This window comes from Gossypium hirsutum, chromosome A01, assembly GCF_007990345.1.
Source record: "Gossypium hirsutum isolate 1008001.06 chromosome A01, Gossypium_hirsutum_v2.1, whole genome shotgun sequence".
NCBI classification, from domain to species: Eukaryota; Viridiplantae; Streptophyta; class Magnoliopsida; order Malvales; family Malvaceae; genus Gossypium; species Gossypium hirsutum.
The window spans coordinates 26,253,579-26,266,246 of NC_053424.1; the positions used below are offsets into that span (position 1 = coordinate 26,253,579).

Consider the following 12,668-nt stretch of genomic DNA (forward strand, 5'->3'; position numbering starts at 1 on the left):
CATGGATTATTATAGAATTTAATGAGATCCAACATTCATTGTGGATTCTTAAGTATTATGTAACACGGGTTTAGCTAGGATAAGTATCAAGATGTGTCGTGATATAGGTTTAGCTAGGATGGGTAACTTGATATATATTTAGCTCGGATGAGCAACTTGGTGTGGTGTAGTTTACCTATGTATCCGAGTCTATTTTACTAGGCTTCCATCAGGTGAAATGATATAAATGAAATTGGAAACTTGGAAATGTGATGAAATGGACTTGATAACCAATTTGAAATGTCACTGGATGGGTTGAATTATAAATGATACATCTTTTTAATTGATAATAGAGAAGGTGATTGAATTGAATCATGTATACTTGGTATAACCTTATGATTTGTTAATTGAATATGTCATTGTGATAGGTTATATGAAAGTAATAAATGAATTGGTATGTTTAAGTTACTTGTAGTATCTAATGACGATTGATATAGATATATGCTCACCTTGTTGATGTTTTGAGTGCCATGTTTTAGCTAACATTATGTCAAATTAAGGTTTGCTATTATGCTTATATAAGAACAACGTAAGCATAGAATTTTCCATTTAAACTTACTAAGTATTCTAAATGCCTACTCTAGTTGTTTCTTCCCTTTGCAGATCCTTACCTTGGGAAACTTTTCGAGTCGGATCAATGGGAAGCATACACAATAAAAAGACGGTAGAATTATGTTCATTTTTAGTTCTAATATGTTGATTTGAGTGTGTAGAACAATGAATTGTAGGCTTAGTAGACATAGGAACTTGGGACGACTGATGCACAAGCTTCCCAAGCCACGAAAGCACGACAAGGACTTTCAGGCCCATAAAATGCATGTTGTGTTGCGCCTAGCTTGTATATAGCGTGACATAGGACTGACGTGGAGCCCAAGTATTTTGAGGCTATTTTCATCCATACAATCAACTTTATATGAAGACCTAATTTGGGCTCTAATACTTCTATAAATAAAACCTTAGGGGTTTGATGTAACTAAGTCGTCATAGGCGCATCTAAAAACCCTCGTAGTTTAGGAGTAGGATTTAGGTTTAGTTTTCTTTTATTTTTCTAAAAGGCTTTGACCTTCCCATTTGGAATCGATTTCAATCCAAGATTTCTTTTATAATATCAGGGTTATTTAGTTTATTTTCTTTTGCAAGCGATGATTCTTGTTATCCCAATCGAGAGATTTCCCACTCTGCGCTTCTATCGACGTCAACAAAATTATTCTATATCTCTTTTATTTTTTGGTTTATTCATGTTATTTACATGTTTATTTCAATTTAGATTGAGATGATGAGTAATATCATGAGTAGCTAAATCCCTTAAGGGAGATTAACGAGTGGATAGGGAAGTGATTAACGGAGAATTAAAGGTTTCTGATAGAATTAGTTGGTATAGATTATGCATTCTTAAACCCTAAGCTTACAGTCTTAGGAAGTAATCAAAGGTTAAATGAGGTCAAGAGATAAGTTTGTCTAGTAAATCGTAATTTATTCTGATTGAGAAAGTGAGGTTGATAGATAAGCGAATATCAATCAATTAATTAACCAGTTAGAGACCGGAAGGTAATAATTGGTTATTTAATAGCTAATTCACCTTAAAACCCGAATATGAAGTTAATCACAACCCCTGATATGAGTTAATCCTCTTGTTGGTTTAATCGGTTTAGTCGATTGTTTATTTTATTATTTATTTTTTTAAATAGTTAATTTCTGATATTCATCTCTTTTATGATTTATCGTAATATATAATTTAATCATTACTATTTAATTCATCCTCGGGTATGATCCCTGAAATACCTCTCTGTGCTTCGTTGTAACACAATATTATATTACAATTTGACTCGTACACTTGCAGACACCGCTACTTTAACTTCAAATATTTTTGGTGTAGTATTTTCCAGTAAAACTTTCTAATGTTTGACGTCGGTCAAGTTGTTAGCGATGTAGTCAGAGAGGTTTCAACATTAAATCTAAAAATATCTTTACAATTAATAAAATAAATAGGAAATTTAAAGACTATAGATACAATATTATTTATTTATTTTATTTTATTTTTGTTTAATTTCTTTTTAATTTGTAGGTTGTTTATGACCCAAAGTGAAAGCACCCCAATCGAGCCACATTCAGGTCCTTAGTAGGTTATTAGACACCATCGTCAGTTGATGAATACCAATCCACCCATGGCAATTAATCTATCACGGGAGAATTTATCGGGAGAATCTGTTATTTGATGAGCCATAAGAGCGACAAGAAAACATCCAAGAAAGAGTCTCGATGGATCAAAGGATGTTACGCGAATACACTCTACCTACATTAGAAGCAATGTGAGGGAGTATCGAAAGGCTGGCAATTAACGCCAATAATTTAAAAATAAAGACGACCACAATTCAGATGATCCAAAATGCCTTGCAGTTCAAGGTGGACATGTGGAAGGTACGAACCAACACTTGTAGCGGTTTTTACAATTATGTGACATCTTCAATTATAATGGAGTAATTGATGATGCTGCGTGTCTTCGGTTATTTCCCTCTTATCTGTGCAATAACACAACTAATTGGTTAGACGTTAGAAAGAGGTTCCATAACCATGTGGGACGATTTAGCAGAAAAGTTTCTTCACAATTTTTTCTATTAGTAGAACCATTTAGCTTAGGTGAGAAATTTCCAATTTCAAGCAATATGAAGGTGAATCTCTGTACGAAGCATGAGAACATTTCAAGTCAATGCTATGGAAGCACCCACACCATGGGATGCAAACGTGGCTTCAAATCCAAATTTTCTATAATGGTGTTGATAGTAACATCAGATCCAACCTAGACGGAGCAGCCTGAGGATCTATCATGTTCCACACATACGAAAGAGCCTATAAAATCATAGAAGACATGGCTATGAATTCGTATATATGGCCCAATGAAAGATTCACATAAAAATCAAAGCATCCAACGGTAAAAGCTTTAAACGAAGATGATCTATATCAACAAATCTTAGAGAAGCTTAACCGTTTGGAGTCTAACTGCCTATAAATGTGTTATTGTTTATAGTAAAATAATACACCAAAAATATAAGAATGAAGAATGACGGTGGTCATAAGAAATGAGTAAAAAGGTGTTACGTCAAAATTCAATAATTGATAAATACTTTACTAAACAAAAACTCAATTATTTATCATTTATATCACATATTAAAAATTTGAACTCTATAAGGACCTAATTGTGAAATCCAGGCATGTAATAGAATCGAATTATAAAATTTTAAAGTTTTAAGGTCAATAATGAAATTCCATAGTTGGTATCGATACCTTAATGAAAATAGATACCAAAATTTGATTTTTTTTGGCAAAACAAGGGTATCGATAGTTATTTTATGGTATAAATATTTTATGAAAAAAGTATCTATATAAATCGATACCATTTTGGCATTTTGTTTGTTGTAAAACTTTTCATAAGGCTAAATATCGATACCAAATACCAAAATATTGATACCTAAGTTCAAAATGGTAAAATCTCGTGTTTTAAAAGTTTATTTCAAGCCAAATTCACCTATTTAAATAATTGAATATCTAACCAATATACCTCAAATGGCACCTTAAACAAACAAAGTAAATATAAAGGCTACCTAATCAATTAAATAGATCATAAACATAAATATGTCTTTTACTAAATCTATGCTAAGATACTATCTAACACATCATATACCACAACCAAGCTCAAACATTAAACAAGCATAAAACCATGTATATAACCAACTCATTCATGACAACATTATGCAATTAACCAAGACAAAACACTTTCAAGCTATTAACAAAATTGACCAATTCCATCACACATATGCTTAATTACATACCATTAAAAACCATCAAGATACAAATTGACCAAAACTAGAATATCATAACCTAGGTACATACCAAAAAAAAAAAAAGAAGAAGACCATTCACCAACATTTGAGTTCGGGATTGTCGTTGGATGCTAAGTCGGTGATAGATTTACTAGGTACATAACCTGCGCACGAGACAAACAAAAGCACCTCGAGTATAATTCAGTGGTATTTCTATAATCGGACATTGAAATATAATGCAAAGTTTATAATGCATTTTAACAAGTCAATCTACAAGTCCTAAAACATTACCTAAATATTAAATCTATTTACATATCTTAAACTAAGCTGTTATAGTTGCAGCATATACATTTTTCCTTATCTCAATCGAATTGATTAAATTGTACAACATCAAAACCATAATTTCAAGCTTATAAATAAATATCTACTATTCATAGTTATTTCAATTTTATTTATACTCGATTTCTCAATTCCACAACATAATTTCATCAAGCAATCATCAAATCACACTTGTGACAACATAATTCAGCACCAACTGAATTCAATTGCATATTTATAATGATATATCATATTTTCAAGTCTATTCAATTTAGTCCTTATCACAATCAGTTAATTCAAAGTAGTTCAATTTAGCTTGTTCAATCATTTCTAGCTTAACTTATATTATTAGTTCGCAATTGTAGTTCGCAATTGCAATAATTGAAAATGTTAGGATTACAGAAATAAAAACCGTAAACGTCAAGTTATTTATTGATGAATTTTGCACAAATACGCCAAATCATCAATACCCAATCATTTTCCCATTCAATTGCTAATTTATGCGACTTTTGCATTTTATTCAATTTAGTCCCTAAAATCGAGACTAACATAACTCTCAAATTTAAGCCTCAAATTTTTATTTTGATTTCACTCTAGGTCTAATAAACTTCCTATTATTTTTTATTTCTATCACTAATTTCAAATTTTATGCGATTTAATCCCTATTGCACAAAATCATCAATTGGCTGTACAATTTAGTTCTTTATCAATACTAAACTTAAAACCTATCAAATTGATCCCTAAAACTTCAACTAAATGTAACACCCCAAAGCCGACTTAGAAGTTATGATCGAATTTGGAGAAATTACGTCAATTCACTTGGTAAATTGTTTCAGTAATGATTTAACAAATACGAATATAGCAAACAACCATTAAAAGCTATTTTTTTTGTTTACAAAAAACACTTCAGAAATTACTTAATTTCCAACGGAAAATGTTTTTGGAGTTGTAATTTTGAAAACCAAAAATCCATTTTGTTGACCAAAGTGATTTTGCAGTGTCACGTTTGAAATATCAGTCACCAAAAAATTAATGAAAACCCAAAATGAATTCAAAACCGATTACATATTTCAAACTTAAAAATTTAAAACGAATAATTACAAAAATCACCATATTTACATTAAGGGCAGAAATAATCCGAGCTCCCTCATGTCATCCGGTCCTAAGTCAGAGGGCTACTTGAACAATCAAAGACAAACACAGAGGTGAGCTATAAAGCTCATTGTATAACTAACTCAACAGAGATTATACAAAATACAAAATACCTTTCAAAGTATCGTAGAGAATTTCGTAATGCTCACATAAATAGACGGAGCAAGTTAAAGTATTAGAGAATGTATGATTATGCCAATGCAGTATTTTTTAAAATTAAAAATGCTGGTTTTTATAAAATATCTTACCCAACTTCACTACACACAAAAAATAGAGTTCCCTAGAACTCATCCAACCAAATCACACCAAAAATTACAGTTAAAACTGCCAGATCATATATATGTGGTCAAGCCATTATGTTTGTAATAGCTCGATTTAGGGCCTAGTCAGAATAGTGATCTCGAGACCATAAATCCAGAGTCGAATAAATTATTTTATAATTATTTTGATGTTATAGCAAGATTATATGAATGCATGGAAATTTTGGTGAGTTAATTTTGACCTTCGTGAGCTCAATTGAGAAAAAAGACTAAATCGCATAAAATGAAAAAGTCCTATTTTAATAGCTAAAAGTGAAAATACCTAGAGAACCTAAATTGGGGGTCTTTAAATGGCAATTAGACCTTAATATTGTGCATGGCCCGGCCATAGGAGGTAATTTGGTTAAAAAGTCCAAGTTTGGTGGGTTTGGTGGCTAATTTGACTAAAATAGAAATAAAATAAAAGAAAGATGATATCATTCTATTTCCCATTTCTTATCCACCGATTTTGGGTTTTTATCTTAAAAAAATTCAGCAAATTATTCCTCTTACAAGTAAGTGATTTACATACTTTTTGTTGATGATTTTTGCATTTTTGAGACCCTTGAAGCATAAGCTCTCAAATGAGGGTACTATTTTGCAAAATGATCAAGAGTGTAGGGTTTTTCCATAATGTTTGCTAAATTTTTATGGAAGAAAATAGGTATTGGGTGTGTTATGAACAACTTTTGTGAAAGGTGTTAGCATGAAAACACCTAAAAGGACTATTTTACATGAGTTGTAAAATAGATGTTAAGTATATGAAATAGTAGGAATTTGGAGTTTCGATAAGAGTAAAAAGGGTTCATCTAGGCTTAAGATATGAATAAATTCGATAAAAATCAATTTTCGGGCTTAGGGGTAAAATGGTCATTTTGTAAAAGTCTAGGGGCAAATTGGTCATTTTGCCCAATTATGAATTGTAGAGAGCCTAGATTGATAAAGCGACTAAATAAGTGCATTTTTTTTATTATGGATCAAGAAATATCGATTCCAAACCTAGACCGGGGGAAAGCCAAGCAAATCGACTAAATCGATTAGTCGCCACATTTTGTAATCCGAGGTAAGTTGTATGTAAATAATACAACTACAATGTTAATGTATGTGTTGAATTGTACTTGAGGGTAATATAATATGAATTTCTTGATTGTGGAATTGAGAAAGCATGATGGTAATAGAGATAATAGAGTTCCCGTTTGAACATAGGAAATAAATCAGATATTCATGCCATAACATGTAGGTTATTGTGAGCTAGTGTAAGACATGTCTGGGACATGCATCGGCCACATTATGAGAGCCAGTGTAAGACCATGTCTGGGACATGACATCGGCATTGAGACGAGTGCTAGTGTAAGACATGTCTAGGACATGCATCGGCCTCGAGACATAAGCTAGTATAAGACATGTCTGGGACATGCATCAGCTACGAGATGTGTTAGTGTAAGACCATGTCTGGGGCATGGCATCGATATAGATATACTAGAACTTGTGTAAGACCATGTCTGGGATATGGCGTCGATGTCTGACCCCATATTTGAGGCTAAATGAGTATCCGATAATGTTCCATATGGTTCAAAGGTGAAAGTATGATTTAAAGTTAACTAGGAAAGTATAACCGTGTTGTGAGTGGTACATGTACCTATCTGGTATATATAGAATACGAACCCAATTTTATGATATACGATGTGTACTGAATATTGATGAGTAAGTGTTACTTATGCCCAATTGTATATTATGAGCTTGTTGATGAATAGTAAAGTTATGTTGTAAATTTATTTATGTGCAACTTACTAAGCTTTATGCTTACTCCCTCTCATTTTCCATTCTTTTTATAGTGCTGCCTATATAGCTCAAAGATAAAAAAAAGTCAGAGATATCGATCACACTATCAATCGAAGCATTCGATATAGTTTGATTTATATTTTTGAATATGGCATGTATAGGGAACTAAACTTGTGTTTTGTGTCATTATCAATTTGGCCCAATGTGTTGGCTTGGGATAAATCTCTCATTTTGTATTAAGCTTCGAATGATGGTTAATATTCATTTTGATTTATATACAAAGATGTTATCTTCATAGATGAGTAAAATGCACACATGGAATGTTGTTTATTGTGGCTGATTTAGTTGCTTGGGATAGTCTTATCTTGATTGTGGTTGCTATTATGCAGGTTGTGTAAGTAAGGGTGGAAAATAAACTTGGTAAATAGCCTTATATTGTCCACACGGGTAGACACACAGGCGTGTGTCTAGACCATGTGTGACGCACGGTTTTCCCCATGGGGGGTGGTCCGGCCATGTGTCCCCTGCACGTAAAAATTTCAAGTTAGTATGCATGATAGTAAACACACGGGCAGAGACACGACCATGTGTCTCGGCCGTTGCATTGGCCGTGTGATATTTAGGGGATGCTGACGTTAGAAATAGAATATCCATGTTTTTACACACGGGCTAGGACACGGGCGTGTCAAGCCGTGTGAAAATCTCTGTAGGTGTGCATTTAGAATTATTTCCACACAGGTGGAGGACACGGGCGTGTCCCTATATTACCTAGGCCGTGTGAGCCACACGGGCCATCAACACCATCATGTTGAAATGGCCATACGGGCGTGTTGCCCCTCTACACAGGCGTGTTGCCCCTCTACACGGGCGTATACCCTGTTTCAAAGTTAAATTTTTTATAGAGGGTATAAGGACCCGGGTTGATCCCGAATAGCTTTCAATGGTCAGTTAGGGGCTCGTAGACCCATAATAAGAAGTTTGATGTAGAAATTGAAGCTTTTCTAATTTGGATCAAGTCTCGATGACTTGGGGGAACATTTGTGTGCATGAGATTGAGTTAAGTAGTGCCTCGTATTCTGCTCCGATATGGGTTACGAGTATGGGGTGTACATTTAGTGGTATCAGAGCTATTGTTTAGTCAGTTCTAGAACTAACTTAGCTAGAGTATGGGTCTAGCTATACATGCTATAATTGTATATTGATAGTGTGATGACTTGTGATAATTATAAATTGTATTTTTATATAGTAAATGGATTCTGATAGAGCCACGGCGGATTACGTGGATAGTAACGTGCTGGCTCCCGACGAGAGGACCGTGCTATTTGAGAGTGAGCCCGTGACTATGGGCCACGGCGGAGGGACTAAAGAATCCTACCTCCGAATGATGGATGCTTGGTACACAGAGTTCATTCATACAGATTCGAATGCTCGCCTCCCCTACCTCCTCCGATCCCTCAGTATACCTCAGTAGCTCTGTAAGGTACGGACTTGATCAGGAGGGAGAAGCCTCCTGTAGACAAGATTAGGAAGCAAGGGGCTGAGGAATTCCGGGCTAACTTAGATGACGACCTAGAGAAAGCAAAGTTTTGGCTAGAAACTACCATCAAGGTATTTGATGAACTATCGTGCACACTTAGGGAGTGCGTGAAATGTGCTATGTCACTCTTGCGAGATTTGGCCTACCAGTGGTAGAACACTCTCATGTCTGTGGTGTCGAGAGAGAGAGTAACTTAGGAATTCTTCCACGAAGAGTTCCGAAAGAAGTATATTAGCCAGAGGTTTATAGACCAAACGAGGAAGGAATTTTTAGAGTTAAAGTAAGGCAGTAGGACAGTGATAGAGTATGAACGAGAGTTTGTGAAACTCAGCAAGTACTGCGGAAGTGCGTGTCCTCAGAAGCTACCATGTGTAAAAAGGTTTGAGCATGGTCTAAATGAGGATATCCGAGTATTTGTTGGCATCTTAGAGCTAAGAGAATTTATGGTGCTAGTTGAGAGAGCACATAAGGTAGAAGAATTGGTTAAAGAGAAGAGAATGACGGCGATTGATCGCGGCATTCAAGAAAAAGACAGATGGGGAAATCGCATCAGTCATTATCTAAGAAATCTAAGGAATTCTCTACCTGATTGAATGCTTCGGTGGGGCTCTTGAACAGGAACAAGAACCGGTAGAACACAACTTCTAGAGCCCAGACCACTTCTGTCGCGAGTGTTGGCAGTGCTCGGCCAAATAGGCCAGAATGTCTACAATGTGGTAGGCGCCGTTTCAGCGAGTGCCGAAGTAAAGAAAAAGGATGCTTCAAATGTGAATCTTTGGACCAATTCATCCGAGACTGTTCCGAGCTAGATGACATGAAAAAAAAGCACGATGTGAGAGCAAGTAGTGCTCCTTCGAGGGGTAGACCACAAAAGAACCCTGGAAGCGGGGCTACCAGCAGAGGTGTGTCAAAAGATACTACAGTGAGGTCCGAGGGCAGAGGCCTACAAGGACTTATGCTATTCATGCCCGTGAAGAGGAAAAATCTCCCGACATAATCACGGGTACCTTTTCTATCCATGGAATATCTGTTGTTACTTTAATTGACCCGGGGTCTACCTACTCTTATATATGTATGGAATTGATACCTCGTATGAACATGATAGTAGAGTCCACAGAGTTTGTAATAAAAGTGTCTAACACTTTAGGCAGACATGTGCTAGTGCACCAGGTATGTAGAAATTGTCCTTTGACAATTAGAGACCATTGTTTTCCAGCTAACTTGGTGTTATTGCCTTTTAATGAATTTGTTGTAATCCTTGGGATGGATTGGTTGACTTCTCATAGTGTCGTAGTGGACTGTGGGAGAAAATTTATTGAGTTGAAATGTGAAGACGAAAGTGTTTTTCGGGTCGGGCCAGATGAATCAAATAATTTACCTGTAATAGTATCGTCTTTGACTGCTGAGAAATATTTGAGGAAAGGATATGAGGCTTACCTAGCTTTTGTGCTGAATACTCAAGTGTCTGAGTTGAAGATTGAATTGGTACCAGTGGTTTGTAAGTTTGTGGATGAATTTCCAGAGGAATTACCCAAATTACCTCCAATGAGGGAAGTTGAGTTTGGAATCGAGTTGGTCCCCGGTACGAGACCCAACTCTATTGCTCCGTATAGGATGGCTCCTACGGAGTTAAAGGAGTTGAAAGTTCAACTACAAGAGTTAACTGATAAGGGCTTTGCGAGACTGAGCTTTTCCCCGTGGAGTGCTCCGGCGCTCTTTGTGAAAAAGAAAAATGGGTTGATGAGGTTATGTATCGACTATAGACAGCTCAATAAAGTAACAGTGAAGAACAAGTATCCTTTTCCAAAAATCAATGACCTGTTTGATTAGTTAAAGGGAGCCACTGTGTTTTCCAAGATTGACTTGAGGCCAGGATACTACCAGATAAGGGTGACAGAGCAAGATGTACCGAACATCGCATTTCGGACAAGATACGGGCATTATGAGTTTCTTGTCATGCCTTTCGGTTTGACTAATGCTCATGCTATATTTATGGATTTGATGAAATGCATTTTTTAGCCGTACTTGGATAAGTTTGTGGTGGTGTTTATCGACGACATATTAATTTATTTGCGTGGTGAGAGTGAGCACGCGAAGCATTTGAGAACTATATTACAGACCCTGAGAGACAAATAATTGTACGCCAAGTTCAGTAAGAGCGAGTTTTGGATTAAGGAGGTTAGATTTCTAGGACACATTGTGTCGGATGACTGGATTAGAGTTGACCCAAGGAAAATATCGGCTATTGTTGAATGGAAACTGCCGAAGAATGTGACAGAGGTCCAAAGCTTTTTGGGTTTGACCGGATATTATAGGGGGTTTGTAAACAGATTTTCTATGATAGCTATCTCGATGACAGGACTGCTACAAAAAGATGTCAAGTTCGAATGGACAGAAAAGTGCCAACAGAGTTTCGAGCAATTAAAGACTTTACTGATCGAAGCCCTAGTGTTAGTGCAACCAAAGTCGGGCAAGGAGTTTGTGTTATATAGCGACGCCTCCTTGAATGGTTTGAGGTGCGTACTTATGCAAGAAGGTAAGGTCATAGCTTACGCTTCGAGACAACTAAAGCCTTATGAGAAAAACTACCCGATGCACGATTTAGAGTTGATTGCCATCGTGTTCAAACTGAGGATTTGGAAGCATAATTTGTATGGAGAGAAATGCTGAGTATTCACCGATCACTTAAGTCAAAAGGAGTTAAATTTATGGCAAAGACGATGGTTGGAAATAATAAAGGATTATGAGCTGATTATCGACTACCATCCGGGAAAGGCGAATGTAGTCGTTGACTCTCTGAGTCAAAAGTCATTGTTTGCCTTGAGAGCCATGAATACTCAGTTGTCTATGTCTAGCGATGGTTCGGTCCTAGCAGAGTTGAGAGCTAGACCGATATTTCTACAAGAGATCTGTGAAGCTCAGAAAGGTGATAAAGAGTTGGAAGCTAAGATAGCTCAATGTGAGACGGAGAATAAATCCGAGTTTCGTGTTGGTGTCGATGGGTGTTTGATGTATAGAGTTTGTGTACCCAAGAACAATGAATTGATCCGAAAGATTTTAGATGAGGCACACAGCGGATGTTTGTCCGTCCACCTAGGTAGTGTGAAAATGTATAACGACTTGAAGAAAATGTTTTGGTGGTCGGGGATGAAAAGAGATATTTCACTGTTCGTTTCCAAGTGTATTGTGTGTCAGCAGGTGAAGGCTGAACACCAAGTACCTTCGGGTCTACTTCAGCCTATAACAGTTCCAGAGTGGAAGTGGGGTCGAATTACCATGGATTTTGTGACAGGCTTACCAATAACCCCGAAGAAAGAGGATGTTGTTTGGGTTATTGTGGATAGGTTAACAAAGTCCGCACATTTTATACTAGTGCGTACAGACTACTCCCTTGAAAGATTGGCTAACTTGTATGTTTCTGAGATTGTGAGGCTACATGGAGTTCCTTTGTCGATTATTTCGGATAGATACCTGAGATTTAACTCGAGGTTTTGGAAAAAGTTACAAGAGGCATTGGGAACAAAGTTGAGTTTTAACACGGCATTTCACCCGCAAACAGATGGCCAGTCGAAAAGAGTGATTCAAATTTTAGAAGACATGTTGCGGTGTTGTGTTCTAGAGTTTCAAGGTAGTTGGGGAAGGTACTTTCCATTGGTTTAATTTGCCTACAACAATAGTTACTAGACAAGTCTAAAAATGGCGCCTTATGAGGCTTTGTATGGG

General features: G+C 36.2%; 1 non-coding gene across 1 annotated transcript; it reads right to left on the reverse strand.

The window, feature by feature from the left end:
- Positions 1-2,669: 2,669 nt before the first annotated feature.
- LOC121206756 (small nucleolar RNA R71) lies at positions 2,670-2,775 on the reverse strand. Its single transcript, XR_005901924.1, has one exon. It is a non-coding gene; the product is annotated as a small nucleolar RNA R71 (small nucleolar RNA).
- Positions 2,776-12,668: the final 9,893 nt, after the last annotated feature.